A 19,800-nucleotide genomic window follows, 5' to 3' on the forward strand; every position below is an offset into this window, starting at 1 on the left:
CTCAGAGTTTACTTTGTTTGCAGACTAATAATAATAATAACTATTAGAATCACTATGTTTGTGGATTGCTTAGTACCTGTAAGTGGAACTGCTTGATTGAGAAGTATCGTCTCCGGTCTCTTCAATTGACATACGGTCGGCAGACCAGTGTGCTGACCACATGCACCTCCATATCCGCATCCAGTGACGCCTGTGTACTGAGGATGACACGGCGACCGGTCGGTACCATAGGCCTCCAGGACCTGTTCAGTTTAGCTTTTAGTACCCGAAATCTGTTCTCGCAGGATAGAGCGGATCAGATTATGGCTGTGCAGAGGGCTGTAATCAGTTATTGTCAGTTGCACAAAACACAAAAACCTTTATTTTCTGTGGCGAAATAAATAAAAAAACATTTTACATTTTAAATTCCACGTCATTGTTGATTTAATCAGAGTTCTCACCTTAGAAGTAGAATTAGTCCTTCTGCCACAATATTAATTCATCAGTCGCCATCGATGTTCTTCTCTTTGTTGACCGTGTGTACCATCATGAGTCGGCATCGGTTCACTTCACGAAGACGGTGGAAACCAAGGAATACAATGCTACGTCGCTATAAATAATTTTCGTAACACTTCGATACTTTTCACTATTTTTTATTCACAACACAATAATACTTACTGCGCTCGTCGCACAAAACATAATTACTAACTATATGGCTGCCTTTCCGCACAGTCCAAAAATCACGTCCATCCTCCACAAGTCAACAATCGAAAGTGTCCCTTAGCTCCTTGGAGTATCAAACAAAAGAGAATCCAATGTGAACTTTACAAAGATTATAATATACATGCCTCTCAATTTATCTTTGGCGCAGCTTTTAAGATATTGTATGTCTCTGCATAGGAATGTGTCATTACATTTCCTAAGAACCACTTAATTACACATTACCTTAAAAGGATGAAAATAAAACAGTATGTCTGAAGGCTCAGTTAAGAAAACTTTAGATACTTTCTGGGCTGAAGGCCCAGAACAACGCCAAAAACAAAAATGGCTGAAGGCCTGAACACAAGTTATAAAAATGTTGCTTTAAAGAATTCATACGGCTGAAGGCCTTACTTAAAAAAATATTCCATATAAATACTCGGCTGAAGGCCACACACTGTACATTGAACAACTCAGGGATTAAGGCCTCGATAACAAGAATTTCAAATAGAACAAACTTTAAAAATTTAGTTTTTAAACAAATCAATCTTCAAATTTTAATTTAAGTCGGCTGAAGGTCTTATCTTAAAAATATTTCACGTAAAAGCTTGGCTGAAGGCCACACACTGGATATTGATCAACTCAGAGCTTAAGGCCTGGAGAACAAGAATTTCAGATAGAATAAACTTTCAAAACGTAGTTTATAAACAAATCAATTTTCAGATTTTAAGTTGTCTAAAGGGCTTATCTTAAAATTAAAAGAAACTAAATTAATAGACAGCTGAAGGCCTCGCACAGTACTTCAGACTACAATGAAATTCACAATCTAAAACCAACAGAACTGGTGCTCAGAAGTTCTAAGGGTCAGCTCTAACATAAGGTGAGATGAGACAGGCAGCCAAGAGTAAGGTTAAATAATCGATGGCAACGAGACCCAGGGATGGCTGAAGGAGCGACCAACAACCTAAACAGTTCCCTTCCACCCGACCAACTGCACGACAACGGAAGGTCTCAGTCGAGGACGAAGATACCAGCCGTACAACATCTTCAAAATTGGCATCTAAAAAGAGCCAAGGCACATTAACGACTCTCACAAAAATATATGAACAAACAACTAAACGGCTGACGAACTACATGCCGTGCCGGACAGCATCAACACGGCGAGGAAATGCACACTGCCGGAAAACTACCCTAACGACCAGGGCAGGTAACTGAGGCGTTAACAGCCACAAGACAGAAAATAAGGCTGGTGCACTTTACGGCAATAAAAAAGGAATAAAAGTGAGATAGTGTTAATACTTTCATCCTTCTTTACCTCCTCTGCATTACTGCAGATGACGTGTCACTGAGCACATCTGTACTGTGCATGCAGTACACGTGAGGTGCCTAGTTGTTTCCACTGCCCTGTGTGGAATACATAAGTTCTTGTACACTTCACTAACCTGCTGTCTTCATGATGATGATGTCCCCAGCGCACAAAACACCACGCAGGTCGTGGATTCTTTTTCTTGAGGCTGAAATTAACTTCGCAAGGAACTGCTGCTACGAATAAACTATAACTCATTTGGGATTGACATAGACACGAGAAACTATTCTTGATCAGAACGTATTGAACATATCTTTCCACAGTCATTGTGTTGTTGTTATGGTCTTCAGTCCTAAAACTGGTTTGATGCAGTTCTCCATGCTACTCTATCCTGTGCAAGCTTCTTCATCTCCCAGTACCTACTGCAACCTACATCCTTCTGTTATATCTGGCTAAAACAACATGAAATATATCCTGCCACAGACATGTGTGTCTACTGGAACCGTCAGAACTGGAGAATAAAGTTACATGAATCAAATACTACTATTACTGATGTGTCGGCAGAAGTGCCAACACCGTGTTGTTTGACGAAACCGGAATGCACGCTATAAGCTCACGCAGGATGGCGTGAGGTCTGAAACAGGATACTTAATGAATGCTATAAAGAAAAGTACGTAGCTGCTGGAATACTTAACTTTAATCCACAATTGGTGAACATTGGTCTTGTTACTGTACATGCTTCATTAGATACATAGCAAAGGATAAATGGCGCCTTGCTAGGTCGTAGCAATTGACTTAGCTGAAGGCTATGCTAACTATCGTCTCGGCAAATGAGAGCGTAATTCTCAGTGAACCTTTCCTAGCAACGTCGGCTGTACAACTGGGGCGAGTGCTAGTAAGTCTCTCTAGACCTGCCGTGTGGCGGCGCTCGGTTTGCAATTACTGACAGTGGCGACACGCGGGTCCGTCGTATACTAGCGGACCGCGGCCGATTTAAAAGCTACCACCTAGCAAGTGTGGTGTCTGACGGTGACACCACAATTACAGACAACATGTCTGTACCTAGCGACGGTCGGAACTGTAGTAAATGAAATTGCATGACACAAATACTGCTATATGTCTACTGGAATGGTCAGAACTGGAGAGCCGGACTGTCCGAGACACTTCGCACGCCAAGCCAGCAAGGCGTGACCCGAACACCACCGAAGTGCATCGGCATTAACATCGTCAGTCCTTTGTTTTAGTAATACTTTAATTTTAATACTTTTGAAATGACTGATTGATAGCTGACTGATGTTTACTTAAAAAAAATGATTTGGATGACAGGTTTAATTAATAATAGCAACTGAAGTTTAACGTTTTGGCGCCCTACCGCCGAACGCAGCAGCCAATCACAGAGCAGCAGCATCATGCAGGCGGTCTTTCTGACGGGAATGGTACCGAATCTAACATCTGTCACCGGTACCTCATCCCACATTGCGTCATCTCTATGCTTCTTGCATCTCCGCTGCCCTGGGAATTGCTTCCTGGAGCCTAATATGATGGCTGAATAAGCCAGAAATATTACAACTTCACTGATAAGTAACAACCAATTAAATAGTTACAGACCACACATGAAGATGGCTGCAAAATTTTGCCAACTCCAACACACCACACATTGCTGCTAGCCGGAACAGCACAGGAAGCAACAACCGGCAATGAACGAAGAGATGTCACAGCAGTGGAGGTTTCATAACAGATTAACTGATCACTCAGATTCAGTGTCCAGGTTTGGTGGGCAACGAACTTTAAGGCTCTCCCAGCTAGCGCCTCACAATCCGACCACACGTGCGCGCCACCAGCGGTCCCACCCTGACTTCGCGCCGCAGAGACTTCCTCGCTGGTCTGTACCAACCGACTGACTACATGGAGCATGTAGACAGCATTAAAATAGCTGCTCAGTCAAAACCACACAAGCTACACACGGTTGGACGAAACACTTCCACAAACAACTTGAACAATACTAAAAGCAGTGACTGTGGAACAATAAGGACGAATCACGAGTCGACACACACGGAGAACCCAGAAGCGGTTGGCGACCAAATACACGTCGTCCGATGAGACGACCGAGCGAACCACCAACCAAGGTCGTCGCCATTCAAGCCATGTGTGTCGGCAACGATCGGACGAGTCATGGCTGTCCGGACCTCATTGCTGCTCTGTCCCGACTCAACTCCCGACACACGACGACCCGCGAATACTAGCGATCGCGCCAAAGATAGTACGACAGTGCTCTTATCGATAAGCGCTACTGCTGCCACTCACGGGCAGGCAAGCCAGCAAAATCGAATAAGAAACGGGACGGCAGTACCGCAAAGACAAGATGTCAAGCAATAAACAGCACAAACACGAGCTGCACACGACTCAGTATCTCTATGTCCATGTAGAAAGAGCAAGACATTAATGCGTACTTTGAAAGGTGGCTCCACTGAGCCACAGCGCCAGAGATCGCGCTAGAGAGTATTGTTCCGCCGCCTCCACTGGCAGTGATTATTGAGAACTCGTAGTGGGCAGTGCTTTGGGAGAACTCGTGGTAGTCAGTGCTGAGATGTCGTAGTGAGGAGTGTTTGTTGAGATGAGCTAGTAGGCAGTGCTTGCTGAGATGTGATACTGAAAAGTTCTTGTTGAGATGTGATAGTAGCGAGTCGGTGTGGAGAGATTGTAATGTCTAGAGTGCTTTTCATCAATATAAATTAAGGTAACAAACTACTTTTCTTTTCTTTCTCATTATTTCAATGTCCTGAATAATGCGTCATTACATGTTCAGTCAACAAAGCATCTGGCTTGTGTTCTTGTATTAGAGTGTAATTCTGGTTTTCTTGAGTAATTATGGTATTTCTATTTTCTTTAATTAATTCAGTATAAATGATATTTAAAATTTGTTGTGTTGTTGAAGAAGAACCGTGCCAGATGCGTACGTTGAGTCATACTTCCACACACAGAACAGTTACACTTGTGCTTTGGTTTCGTAGGTTTTATAGTTGCTGGGGACTTAATTAATTAATTGTGTTAATGAAAATTTCCATTTCATTCTTTGTTGTTGTTCTATGCAGTCAGATTGCGTAACAATACAAGTCAGGGCCAACCGTTACGAGACTTCGTAATCGGACAAACTACTAAATCAAAAAATTAAAATTATTTGCATTTTAAAATAATTAAGCCCCCATGCACGTGGCGACCGCTGCTTCGGATCGTCCCTTGGAATTCTTCTGATTGTAAAAATAGTGGACAGTAGTATTGTTGTAGTAATTTGTAGTTTAGCAATTGTAGTCTATATTGCATGTGTAGATTTGGTAATTGTCATTCTTCTATTGTTCGTTAATCGTGTTTGAGGGAAGCATTTCGTGTGAATGATATTGTTGATGATAAAGTGTCATTGTGTGTAATTTTCATATAGTGACGAGTTTTGTATGTTTTGTAAATGATTACGCGATCAATGAAAAAGGCGAAAATGATGAATAGTGAGAATAACGAAATTGTTAACATGGCGAACTCGCCAACAGAGGAAAACAGTATCATGAATAATGAAGTGGAAAACAATGTAATAAGTCGCGAAAATAATCCGGAAACAGTTCAAAATTTTTCACAATCGAAAAATTATCAGATTACGTGGTTAACGACAGAAGAAATGGAGCAGTTGATGGGTGCAATATTAAATTTGGGATCACAGTTGGAATCTGAATTAAAAACACAGATAGGAACAATTAAAACACAGATGAGAACTTTGAGATCTGAATTAAAAACTGAGATGAAAGCAATGACAACACGGTTATGCTCAAAAATAGGAACAATTAAAATAGAGATGGAAACAATGGAAACACGGTTAGATTCACGAATAGGGACATGTTTCAAAAATACGAAAGATGAATCAAAGAAAGAAATTAGAGAAGAAGTACAACCGATTTTGAATGCTCACAATAATAGTTTAATGTCAACAGAAATCAAACAAGAGGAACAGGACAGAGAACGGGAAGAAAAAGATCGCGTGATAGTACAAAAATTTTAAGAGTTAAATTTACAACGCGCACACGATAAGGAAGAAATATTTGAGAAAATCGAGGAATCCGTACCAAATGACAGCATAAATAACTTAACGCGACAGTGTGAACAGGTAACTACTAAATGTGACAATACCGAAACCCGAGTCGCGACACTTACGGAAGACGTAAATAAACAGAAAGAACAATTAGGTGACTCATCGGAAAGAGTTGAGGAGATTTCAGATAAACTGACAAGTCATAGTTTAAATGGGGACAGAGATTCGGATGATACAGCTCCATTGCCATTTGCGGAAACTGAAGAGTACCAGAACATAAATAAACATGTTGAAAATCCGGCAAAATTTAATGAACGCGTTAAAAGGGAATTTGAGGCATTACAAAAGCAAGACAAACATATTGAAAGCGAAATCGTAGGAAAAGACAGTAAAAGAAATTTAGAATCACAGATAGCAGAGGGCTTTGAAGAAAATAATTTATTTCATTTACGGGACGCAACAAGAGAGCGCCAGGCGCGCGAACTTGACAATAATCGACATTCGGATTGGGACAGACGCGGTAGGTCTTTGTCGCCACGAGGCGAAAACTTTGACTATCAACACTTTTTGACTGTTCGGAAATTTAAGATGTTTCGCAATTCTAAGAATGACATACATCCATGTGCATGGTTAGATCAATTTATGTACGCACTTCCGCCAAATTTGCCACTAAGTCACAAACTGAAATTTATGTGCAGCTATTAAAGTCCTCAGGGGATTCACTACACTAAGTGAATATGTGCCGTAGCGATCACGGGGCCCCGAGCTGTAGTGGTGCTATTTCCCTTTTAGTTTTCTGCACCGCTGCCTACTCTTTCACTATTCTTTGTATCTATAAAAACAATTCTTCTACTATCCATCTACCTAGACAGTAGGTAAAGAATAACCGGATTTGACTGTTTTCCCCTAAAGTGACTTTGGAAATTACCGTTTGGACTTACTATATTTTCTGCAGCATTCATTCAGTTTAAACGAAATTTTACCTGTTTATCTTCGTGACAATATTACTTCATATGTTGACGACATTCTTATTGCTAAACGTTCTTGGAGTGAGCACAACAAAATTTTGGATTCATTATTACGTATTTTTGCACGAGTTGGCATGACAGTGAACTTGGAAAAATCTGAATTTGGTCGTTCTCAGGTGAAATTTCTCGGTCACATTATTTCTACAGACGGTATTCTTCCTGATCCAGAGAAACTAGACGTTATTCGTAATTACGCCGTTCCTTCCACAAAACGTGATGTTCGTAGTTTCCTTGGTGTCTGTAATTTTGTTAGACGCTTTGTTAGATTGGTTGATTTGGCCACACCTCGTTTAGACATTTCAGGTATGCACACTTTGGTCCCAGAAAATGCTTTCATAAATTACGCGAAAATTGCTACTTCAATAATATGGAAAAACGTATTCGATCTGTTCTTGCCAAATGCAAATTGTGTCAAAAGGCTAAGCCGCCAACTGTTTCTCACAGAGCACCGTTGTTTCCTATCATTCCAGCGAAATTAAAGGACATGGCTGCAGTCGATTTGTTCGGTCCAGTGGTTCGTTCTACTAATGGTTTTGCGTACATTTTCATAGCAGTGGAATTGACATCAAAATATGTGTGTTTTACACCTTTACGCAAGGCAACAGCTCGTTCAGTATCTAATGCTTTCATCAAACATTTTCTTAAAGAAGTTGGTCATGTTGATAAGGTTATATCAGATAATGGATCACAGTTTCGTTCTAAAATTTGGCTTCGTACTCTACGGCGTCGTAAGATTAAACCAATTTTTATTTCACTTTTTCACCCTCAGTCTAACGCTTCAGAAAGATGGATGAAAGAAATTAATAAATTGTGTCGTCTTTATTGTCATCAGAATCACAGAACGTGGGATCAGTATCTTCATATTTTTCAAAACATTCTGAATGAACTCCCTAATGATTCAACTTCTTTACCGCCTATATTGATATTAAAAAACAAAGCACCGACAAATCGCATTTCTGAAATCGTTCCTTTTCCGCCTTCATGGAAACTGCGGCATTCTGAAGTTGTCAACCTGGCTCTACGAAATATTGCATCTGCGGCTGCTAGAAGAGAGAAATCAGCTAAACGTCCTGGTCGTTTAAAAATTTTTGTCAGTTGGTCAAAAGGTGTTAATTAAGTCTCGTCGTTTGTCTCACAAAGGAAAAGGGTTGTGTCGCAAATTTTTTCTGCTTTATAACGGTCCATATAGAATTCGCAAAATCATTCATGATAACACTGTCGAAGTAGAAACTCTTAAATCTCGGCGCTCTAAGGGAATACATCACATATCTAACGTTAAAATTTTTGTGGAATGACATACTTGTGAGAAACTAACAGCTACGTAAACACACGGAGAACGCAAGGATACCGCGCTGTGTTTTGGCGGCGGCAGATACTCAAAGCAACTGTGAAGTCCGCGCGCCGCACAAGGCAGTCGTTGACCGCAAACAATCACTTCCTACGTCACGCGCCTACAGCTGATCGAGCGCTCAGTGCGAATGCACTGACAGCCGTAAACAAATACACAGTCTAATTTCTCCGACTAAATTCTGTATAAAGCTATGGTGACTTTATAAATTATGTTATTAACGTTCAGTATTTTTCAGGATACGGTTGTGTAAAATATTTAAGACCTTCAGGTAAATTCTGTGTGTGTCCGACGTTAAGAGGACTTACTGTCGAGAAAATTTCAGGAAGAATGTAATTTCGAAGATGAAACTAATAAACTAAAAAGGTAATGATTAATTGAGTTTATTTTTCAGGTAACATATTTCCACTTAGGTACGTACTTTAGAAGTAATTTGCTGCTTGCGATTACGTGACTCATACTTTGTGCTAAATTTCATGTTCTATGAATTTACTTGTGAAGCGACGTGCTTGTGTACATTTACTGATTTTGATAATTATTGATTAATGAACAGTGTTATTACTTGTGTATATTATGCATCGCTTGGCTGCTATGCTCTTTCACTGATGTCATATTTTTTTAATTATGTGCCTGCTGTGCTTATTTATTTAAATTATAATTGTCACCTGATTAATTGTGCTGACTGTAGTTAGGTATGTAGGTTACACTTTGTGATTTATCTGCTTGCGCCTTCATGTTTACTTATTAAGGTTACATATGAACATTTATTTGCTTATGCTGATATGATGCTAATGACCTGTTTATTATGTTAGATAACATATTTGCTGCCTTGCGTATGGATTGCATATTTACACATTTCTGTTTTGTTGTCATAACTACTCTTCAATTTAGTATATAGAAATGCTGATATACTGTGTACAAATATAGAGTTTAGGTTACACTGTGGTATTAATTATAGATTGTTCGCTTGGCAGAGCCTCGTTGTAGGGATTGTGCTGCATCCACTTGTTGACATTCTGTTCTCTACTGGTATATTTACTCGCTATTGCATGTTTTGCTTATGCTCAGTGCCTTATATTTTAAGATAAGAATATGAACTGCAGTAATTCTACGAACGACATTACTACGAGAAACTTCATAGAAGTCACATGAGCTGGAGGTTTTATGGAAGCTGTATAAATTTATGCTAATAGGAAGGAAGATAACGACATGACATACCAACACTAGGTTTAGACCATCGACAGTTATTACACTGCATTTTTCGTGAGTAATTGAAATAGGAAGTGACACTTGACACAAGAAATATTCCACATGTTTGCTTCTGCCATGATTCTTGAAGTGGTGTACACACTGTGAAATATTACGATCATTCACACTCCGTAATCGTAATTAATTACTGAGAGTTATTCGAACTAAGTCTGTTAGAGGTCATGTACGCATTTCTTTTATTTAATGATGGACAAGGTAAACAAAATGTATCTTATAATTTATAATGAGTAGCAGATTTGGATCAGATGGATTACACGAGAGGTTGTGTGTTGACATTGTGTCTTCGGATTGTATGAGATGATGAATTGAGGTTTGTATTAGGATTTTGTCTGCACTTGTTCGAGGAGACTGACTAGAGGAAAGAGTTGTTACGGAAGTGAAATGATATTGGCAATGAGGTTATATATATCGACGTATTGAAGAGGTATTATTGAAGTATTGAGATTATGTGATGCTGATGATTATTGGAGTTTTGGTGGATAAGAGGTGAAGTAAGTGAGGAGCATATTTTTTTTGTTGGTCTATATGGAACAAGGAGGATAAAGATGGCAGACTAGAACACTCAAGTAGAAGGAAGATTGTCTACACACACACTTTGTTAAATCAGTAAGCAGTATACACTTTTTTTGAAGAGAGGAAGTATTTGCATATCTTGGCTCACTGACAGTTGTTCAGCAACCGTACATTTTGATCTGGCTTGGCAAACATTGGTCTTGACATGATGACTATGACATTGACTAACTATTATTGACTGTTATACATTGCTGCCACTACTACTTGATACACATGATGAACATAAAATTTTGACAGAATTGCATTTACACAGTTAACACTATTCAATTACACAGTAGCACTAATGTGGATGAAAGATGAGTGAGTGTGTTTTGTGTGTTTTCCTTTTATAATCCCAGAGAAGTGATCCCAACCTATCTCCTAAATATTATTTTACTTGTTTGTTGTGGCTTGCACTGACACCCATAAATATTATAGGTTTACTGGTATTTGTGTATTGTAATAGTTAATAGGACAATTATCTGATATCATTTGTGTGTTTGTTATGATTTGTACGTTTAGTGTAAAAGCATTGTATGTGTATTCAAACTATTGTTCATGCCTGAACTGTCTGATTAGTGATGGTGCTGCACTTTTCAACATGATGTGTGACATTTAGTCATGTTTAATTTCTGCTGATGAACAGTGTGATTAGTGAAAGTGAATATTATGGACTGCAGTCTGCACCTGTTCAACATTGCTGGTGCCACTAATGGAACTACTTATACTGAAATGGTGTTACTTGTTGGTGTCTGCACCTATTCAACATTACTGGGTGCCACTGATGGACTACTGCTACTGAAAAGATGTCACCTGTTGATATCTGCACCTGTTCAACATTGCTGGTGCCACTGATGGAACTGCTTGTACTGAAATGGTGTTACTTGTTGGTGTCTGCACCTATTCAACATTACTGGGTGCCACTGATGGACTGCTTCTACTGAAAAGATGTCACCTGTTGATATCTTCACCTGTTCAACATTGCTGGTGCCACTGATGGAACTGCTTATACTGAAACGGTGTTACTTGTTGATGTCTGCACCTGCTCAACATTGCTGGGTGCCACTGATGGACTGCTTCTACCGAAATGATGTCACTTGTTGGTGTCGGCACCTGTTCAACATTGCTGGGTGCCACTGGTGGACTGCTTCTACTGAAAAGATGTCACCTGTTGCTGTGTGCACCTGCTCAACATTGCTGGTGCAACTAATGGAACTGCTTATACTGAAATGGTGTTACTTGTTGGTGTCTGCACCTATTCAACATTACTGGGTGCCACTGATGGACTGTTTCTACTGAAAAAATGTCACTTGTTGGTTTTTGCACCTGTTGACCATTGCTGGGTGCTACTGCTGGAACTGTCAACTGCTTATTCTTGAGCTATGGAAAGCGTTTATGTGAATATTTGTATAAACTGATTTTTTGTGTATTACTGTTTGTGAAAAGTTATGAGACTCTTACCTGCACATATTCGTCATTGCTGACGCTATTGATTGAACTGTTTAACCACATAATACTTGTGTAAACTGTTATGTAAAGTCACATGTATGAAGGAATTTGTATTGCTTACTGTATTTTATATACTAGGTTATTGAAAGGTCAGTGCAAAGCCAAAATTTTATCTAGTTATATGATATTTACGCATTAATATTATCTTTTATTTTTGTCATTTTTTTTTTGACGAATTTGGTGGTATTTTCACCACCAATGCTGGCAAAAATACCATCAAATTCTAGCCTGTGGAGGTAGGGCATATGAAAGGTGGCTACACTGAGCCACAGCGCCAGAGATCGCGCTAGAGAGTTTTGTTCCGCCGCCTCCACTGGCAGTGATTATTGAGAACTCGTAGTGGGCAGTGCTTTGGGAGAACTCGTGGTAGTCAGTGCTGAGATGTCGTAGTGAGGAGTGTTTGTTGAGATGAGCTAGTAGGCAGTGCTTGCTGAGATGTGATACTGAAAAGTTCTTGTTGAGATGTGATAGTAGCGAGTCGGTGTGGAGAGATTGTAATGTCTAGAGTGCTTTTCATCAATATAAATTAAGGTAACAAACTACTTTTCTTTTCTTTCTCATTATTTCAATGTCCTGAATAATGCGTCATTACATGTTCAGTCAACAAAGCATCTGGCTTGTGTTCTTGTATTAGAGTGTAATTCTGGTTTTCTTGAGTAATTATGGTATTTCTATTTTCTTTAATTAATTCAGTATAAATGATATTTAAAATTTGTTGTGTTGTTGAAGAAGAACCGTGCCAGATGCGTACGTTGAGTCATACTTCCACACACAGAACAGTTACACTTGTGCTTTGGTTTCGTAGGTTTTATAGTTGCTGGGGACTTAATTAATTAATTGTGTTAATGAAAATTTCCATTTCATTCTTTGTTGTTGTTCTATGCAGTCAGATTGCGTAACAATACTAGTCAGGGCCAACCGTTACGAGACTTCGTAATCGGACAAACTACTAAATCAAAAAATTAAAATTATTTGCATTTTATTTTAATTAAGCCCCCATGCAACTTTCCCAAATGCAAACACATCAGGTGTTGAAGTGGCGACGCGTGGGCGCGAAGCAGTTAGTTTTTACTAACAGGGGTAGTCCACTCAGTGATGCAGTTACGACCGTGCAGAAAACATCAGGTAGTAAGTTATGTGTTTTCTGGAAGACTGTTAGACGCAGAGAAAAAACAGCCAATACACTGAAGTGCGGACATATCAAGATACAAATGGTCTCAATATCTGCGCTTATACCCTAACACCACGTATAAAAGTAGCAAAGGACCACCTTCACTCACACATTCTTCAACTGATACATAACTTTCTTGCATGAAAAACCTCTTATTTATTCAGTACTATTATTATATTAGATGATGATCTTTTCTTTTACACTGTTGCGTCTTGTGCCACAAATGTCGCTGTGTCGTCATCTGCAATTCTGTTTGTGCGATAATGCAAAGCAGCATGCTGACCAAGTCACAGGAGCTCCTTCAAACACGTGACCATTTCTCGCAGCGCTTCCCATAAAAGCGAATGTAATTCACATGTATAATTGTTATGTCATCATATTGGCAATAACGTGTATCAAACACGCATAATTTATTCTAGTGGCCGGGTAAATATCTTTAATCGAGACCCATTCTCGCAATGGACTTTGCAGTCCATGTCTGTATTGATGTGAACAGCTGCAAACTTGTCTAGATATTATCTCATTTTTTTTTTACTTTGGTTACATTGTTCCTACCAAGAGACAATCGCTTGTATTTGGAGTTTCAGGGGGTAGTATGTGCAAGTGAGTTTTATATTCGTGTGTCTTCCGATCTTAATTTCTTATTTCTCTAGTTGATAGACTGTTCCGTGCGGTTCTAGGCGCTACAGTCTGGAGCCGAGCGACCGGTACGGTCGCTGGTTCGAATCCTGCCTCGGGCAAGGATGTGTGTGATGTCCATAGGTTAGTTAGGTTTAAGTAGTTCTAAGTTCTATGGGACTGATGACCTCACATGTTAAGTCCCATTGTGCACACAGCCATTTCAACCATTTGATAGAATGTTTCATCGCGTTTAATGCCGATGACCATTTTGTAAGAGTCTGTTGTCATATACTCTTTGGCCAGGGTACTCTTATGTGACATAACATACTTATTGGAAGTTTCTCGGACACATTCATTAATGCTTTACTTTGTGGGGCAGATAGTAGTTGCCCAGCTGGAGGGATGGTTCAAATGGCACTGAGCACTATGGGACTCAACATCTTAGGTCATAAGTCCCCTAGAACGTAGAACTACTTAAACCTAACTAACCTAAGGACATCACACACACCCATGCCCGAGGCAGGATTCGAACCTGCGACCGTAGCAGCTGCACGGTCCCGGAATGAAGCGACTAGTTCCGCTCGGTCATAGCGGCCGGCCTGGAGAGATCGTGTGCTGTCCGCCGCAAGTTATTAATATTCAATGCGGATAATTGTTACGATGAATATTTCGTTCAGAGTGTAGAGTGGTTCTAACTTCAGATAAGATGAGGTAAACGTACGTGAGGGTACGTTTTCTGAGAAGCCGCACATATTCCTACATCAACTGATGAAATAAATTTTAGCAGTGAATGGAGCAGTGAAATTAGGTATTATAATTATTAACCGTTCACGATTCATGTTTCTGTGCGACTATAGTGCTACGGTCAAGTGAACAATGTAGATGCTTAAATAAAAAACTAGAGTGCCTCTCAACCAATAGCCGAATAAATGAATTTAAGGTTTAAAATCTTTAATATGGAACTATTTAAATCGTCTAATTGAAACGTCCTCTTAGAAAAATTATTGAATTACTGTGCTGGTAAACCCCTTACAGTATTTGATTTCCAAACAGCTGAGCAGAACTGAACGTACTCAGTCATTTCACTCTTTACCTATTCTGGTCAACACTAGACTAACACACAATATTTCTAGCGCAACGCAATCCGACTTTCAAAAATCCCTACAAAAGAATGTCCCTGACTAACAATAACCTATACATTTCATGAATCACTTACCTCACAAAAATCTTCGTTACTCGAACTACTGCAATACAGCGAGCGCCACTACTGCCAGCTAAATAAAAGATTCAAACTACTGGAGGCACTAACTACTGATAGGCATAGTTAGAAAATGAAAAATTTTGATAGAGAACAAACAATGTATTTACCTTAATAGCCTTCGAAAGTCATAATATATACAGCAGTTCATGACATCCAGTCTTACAAATTTACTGTCTCTGATGGACACACGTCCAGATCATCCGCTCTCAAAACTCCATCTCTCTCCCCACATCCACCACTGCTGGCGGCTCACCTCCAACTGCGCAACGCTACGCGCTGTTAACAGCCAACTGCCCAACACTACCATAGCAAATTCCAACAATGCCACCCAGCCACAGACTGCACACAGCACAGCCAGTGATTTTCATACAGAGCGCAACGTGGCGTTGCCAACATAAAAACCTAAATAGCCCACTTACATAATAGAAGTACGTAACAGGCAGTAAAATTGAACACATCGCGATAATAAGACGTGGTCATGAAGTATTTAAATATTTAAACCAGATAAGAAGAAAAGGGGAGAGACAGTGGGAGATAGAGGGAGAGAGAGAGAGAGTGAGAGAAGTTGAGTAGGTTTACAGTCTGCCATTAAGAGGGCTGATGACAGTTCGAAATGTTAAAACAAGAAACAATTCTGGCACTCGATCTTCGAGATTGCTTTTAGCTTTCTAGCGAAGTGTTTGTATCCTCTTCTATGTTTGCTGAACGACGACCCTTTTCTTTGTTTTTGCCAACAGAGAAAAGCCTAGGGAATCGTTACAATATTGTTTCTGGCAAAAAAATTCACGAATGACAAACGAAGTGTGAGCAAATGTATTATCATGGTGAAAAGCTATTAATTGTTGCGCCACAAATCCGGACCTTTTCTTCGGGTTGCTGAATGCAAATGACGTTGAATTCGTAAGCAGTATTCTTCATTGATTGTTCAACCTTGCGGCACTTATTCGTGGTGCCCTATGTCGTTAAAATCGAAACACACAGTGAGTGTAATCTACACGTCATCTGAATGCACTTGCCGAACTTTTCTCGGCGTAGAGATCCGGAATACTTCCACTGGGACTATTGAGCCTTGGTTTCGACGTCATATCACTAACCCCATGTTTCATTCCTCTTTTTACACGTTTGTGCATCGTTGCTGATTTCGTATAGCGACTCTTGAGCTTCCCGTATTCTCCGCTATTTTGCTATCACTCTTCTCATACCCAAAATGTCCGAAACAATTTCATGACATGAGCCAACTAATATGCCAAAATCATTAGCAATTTTTCTGATTGTGATTCGGCTATCGGTGATAATCATTTATTCCACTTTTTGAACGGTCGATATTCTGAGGCGTTGAGGACGCTCGTCAAATTCAACGTCTTCACACCGTTCTTCTAAATGCTTATAGCACAGTAAATCTCTTGCTTCACTGACATCAGACTAACCGAAATCAATATTCAACATTACTAAAACACTGTAGCAATAAGTTTCGTGCTTACACCAGAATTCAATACAAATTATGTGATACAGTTTAATACAAATGACATATAACAATTTTGACAGCTGATAACAGGCTAAACATGCAATATGAATAACACTGAAAGAATTTTAGCCTTACACTTCTGAAATAAGGTAACGAATTTTATTTGCTGACACTTCTGTGACTTTTTCCAGCAATTTGGTTATGAGAAGTGTAACGTCTATTAGGACATGCCTCGAATCGTATCTTCATCTTTTCTTGTTTATGTTGAATAGCAACTGATCTCACTGTATTCCTACTCCACCGGATGAGCCGCCTTCGCTGTATTTACTGGTCCAGTACTCTGTGCTGGCCATGGCTGAGATGAGCGTCCACGTACACAGCTTTGCGAGTCCGTCCCAACCCAGCGCTCAGCAAATCGGAGGACTGTGGACAACGCCGGAGCCAGGAAGCCATAAAACGGGACTGGGACAATAAATTTTACCGCGCAGTTTACCAGCTCTCTGTGCGGGCAGCTGAGCAACAGGGAGTAAGACATCGAAAAGTAGCGGGGAAAGTTACTGCTCCCACATTCAATTTCGGGCAGCAGACGAACTTGACAGGTCGTAAAACATCTTACTGCTCTGGAAAAAAAAAATTAGTTTAAGGTAATTGGGTGTTTAGATTGTTAGTAGAAGGTAGATATATGTGCTCTTCTACATCTACCTTTCATCTAGCCCCTGTAGTGTTTAAATGGTGCATGTTGTCAATGGCGTTAAGTATTTTTCCAATTTTACGTACTTGTGTAGGATCTGGAAAGGAATCACTTTTCGTTCCGACCTAAGGGCAATATTCTTCGGGGCATCCTGATTTAATAACCGTATTACTAAAAGGCTATTGAGTCAGCGCAGGAGTTTACCACAGCTATGGTAAACTTGCTGATCGATATGAATTTGAAGCGCAAGCTAAACATCCTTTTACTTTATATTGTTCACTATTACTTAGCTTAGGCTGTCTAGCCGTTCTCAAGTGTCTGCAAAACGCATGAGATATGTAATAAATGAAGTAATAATGAATCAACCACTGGTTATTTACTCGACAGAATAAAAAGAGAACTTTACATAGTATAACTTGTTAAACACAAATATATTGGTTATAGTTGTCTGCGTTTCACAATTGTAGAAACAGAAAGTGGTTCGCTCAATATACAATAAAATTCGACACGAATAAAGAAAAAGTATTCACAAAGAGAGGGCATAATTCAATTAATGATTTAATTTTATAATCTCATCTTTTTCTGAATTATTAAGATATAGACTGTGCTGCAAGTTCGTGACTGGGCTACTGGCATGGCTGTAGGTTCAGTGCAGCCTTTCTTCGTCACGGCACTAGGAGCGGGTGGGTGGCGGGCCCAACAGCCCGGCCACCTTTCACCTGCAAAAAGATACCCGGTGCGCATTTTGTGGCAGGCTGAGTGGACTTGGCAATCCTGGAGAGACTAGATCGTGTAAAATCCCCGCCCCATTTCCGAGACTGAAGCCGGGATCTCCAAGGTCGAAGTCTAATGCTTCACCAGCTAGACCCCAGCTGGCACCTTTCTGTACACTTATATTTTTTTGCCTTTCGTTAATTCGCGTTTACTTTTATCTCCTGTTACCCCAGTCACCCTTTGCTACTGCTAATGCCTGACGTAAAGATCGTTGTCTGTAATCCAAGTGTGCGGATCTAACGGGTTGTTATGGTTGTTGTAGGTGGTGGTGTTGATGTCATTGTCGCTGCTGCTGCAACTACTGTTGTTGTGCTCTTCAGTCCGAAGATTGGTTCGATGCAGCTCTCCACTCTCCTCTATCCTGTGTAAGCCTCTTCACCTCCGAAGACTGCTGTGGCCTGCATGGTTCTGAACCTGATTACTGAATTAATACCTTGGTCTGCTACAATCTTTCCGTTTGAGCTTGCTCAAGATGGCGGCAGGTGGTAGTTGTGATGCTCTGTCAGTTCCTAAGGAAAGTAGTTTTGTATTGAATGATAAGTGTCGTAAATGTAATAACATAGTGAAAAACGGTATCTTACGTGATTTATGTGACAGATGGTATCATTTTAAATGTGGAAATGCCAAATTTTAATGAAATCGATGTAAGTAAGGACTGGTTTTGTGGCACTTGCGCCCGTTGTGACGAACACAGAGGTGTGGTTAATGAAAACGTATTTCAGTGCTCTAGGTATAATTAATGTGTGCAAAAAGACATCGAAGTTTTGAAGAATGAGAACGGTGCTTTGAGAACTTGAATAAAAAATCTGGAAGAAACCAGTAAAGATGGAACTGAGGAGGGGATGCCTAATCTAAAAGGAGATACAAATAATTTACACATGCCTAGTAGGTGGGAATCAGTTATTTCTCGCAAGCAATCGACCAGAATAGCAAAGCAGAAAGTAGACCAAGATAACAGTTTCCCTCTGTAACGTCTCTTAGCAAAAGACATATTATGTAATAAAGAGAAAACAATGTGTGTCATGCTTTGCTCTTGTATAAAATTATGTACTTTTTTTTAATTTATTTTAGATAATATCTGTGTCGGCGAGTACTTAAACCGCCACAGACGATAAATATCAAACAAAGATGAGAATATGTGACTAGTATAAATAATACAGAACGAACATTAATGTCTCTGTCGTCTTCTTGGAGTTACGTGAGTAGGATAGCCTGTGACGTCATATTGTACGCTAGCGTAGCATTCTCTTGTCAAGTTTGTAAGAGGGACGCCATTAAGTAAAGTTTTGGAAAGGTGTGTAATTAATTGAATTGTTTAAATGTTTTGAATAGAGTTACTTAGTGAAACCTTGCATTATGATTTGTATTAAGCTTGCCTGGTATTTTATCCCATCCCTTTAAGACATTTTCAGTTATTTAAATATTATTCGTGGTGCAGAGCTGCGCTACGAACGAACGAGCCGTTGCCGCGGCGCATTCAAATTGCATTAAATGAAATCTATCATACCGCAAAGAAGCGGGCAGGTAATAGTGAAGTAAAATCATTTCTTTCAGCTTTCGGAATTGCAGAGCAGAGCAGCAGATTTTATGATGTGTTTTACAGGTTGATGCGGGCTGCTGATAATATATTACTAACGGTGCAAAAAGATAATTTACTGTCATAACATAAAAGAAATCTTGCTGTGCGTAGTTCTGGTCTGGCAACCTTATAGTAAAAATATCTTTTTTCTCCGATAATAGTCTCATGTTCTCGTGTTAGTCGTGGTACTTATTGTTGTTTTACTGTTAACAAAAATCCACTGCAAAATTATGATGTTGAACAATCATTGCGTACTGTAACATCAGTATTGATAACGAACTAATTTTCATTAACCTTTTCAATAACTATAAAGTAAGGAAGATATGTTGAACTTTATGGCGAGTTACAGTAACAAAAAAATGTTCCTTTAATAGAAAGCCAGATCCAGAACAATAAGAACGTAATATATTTTATTTTGTTGAAAATTAATGATCCAAAGAAAGACATAGCACAGCATCACTAAAAGGTATTTC

The sequence above is a fragment of the Schistocerca nitens genome, chromosome 8 (genome assembly GCF_023898315.1).
Source record: "Schistocerca nitens isolate TAMUIC-IGC-003100 chromosome 8, iqSchNite1.1, whole genome shotgun sequence".
In the NCBI taxonomy this organism is placed as follows: Eukaryota; Metazoa; Arthropoda; class Insecta; order Orthoptera; family Acrididae; genus Schistocerca; species Schistocerca nitens.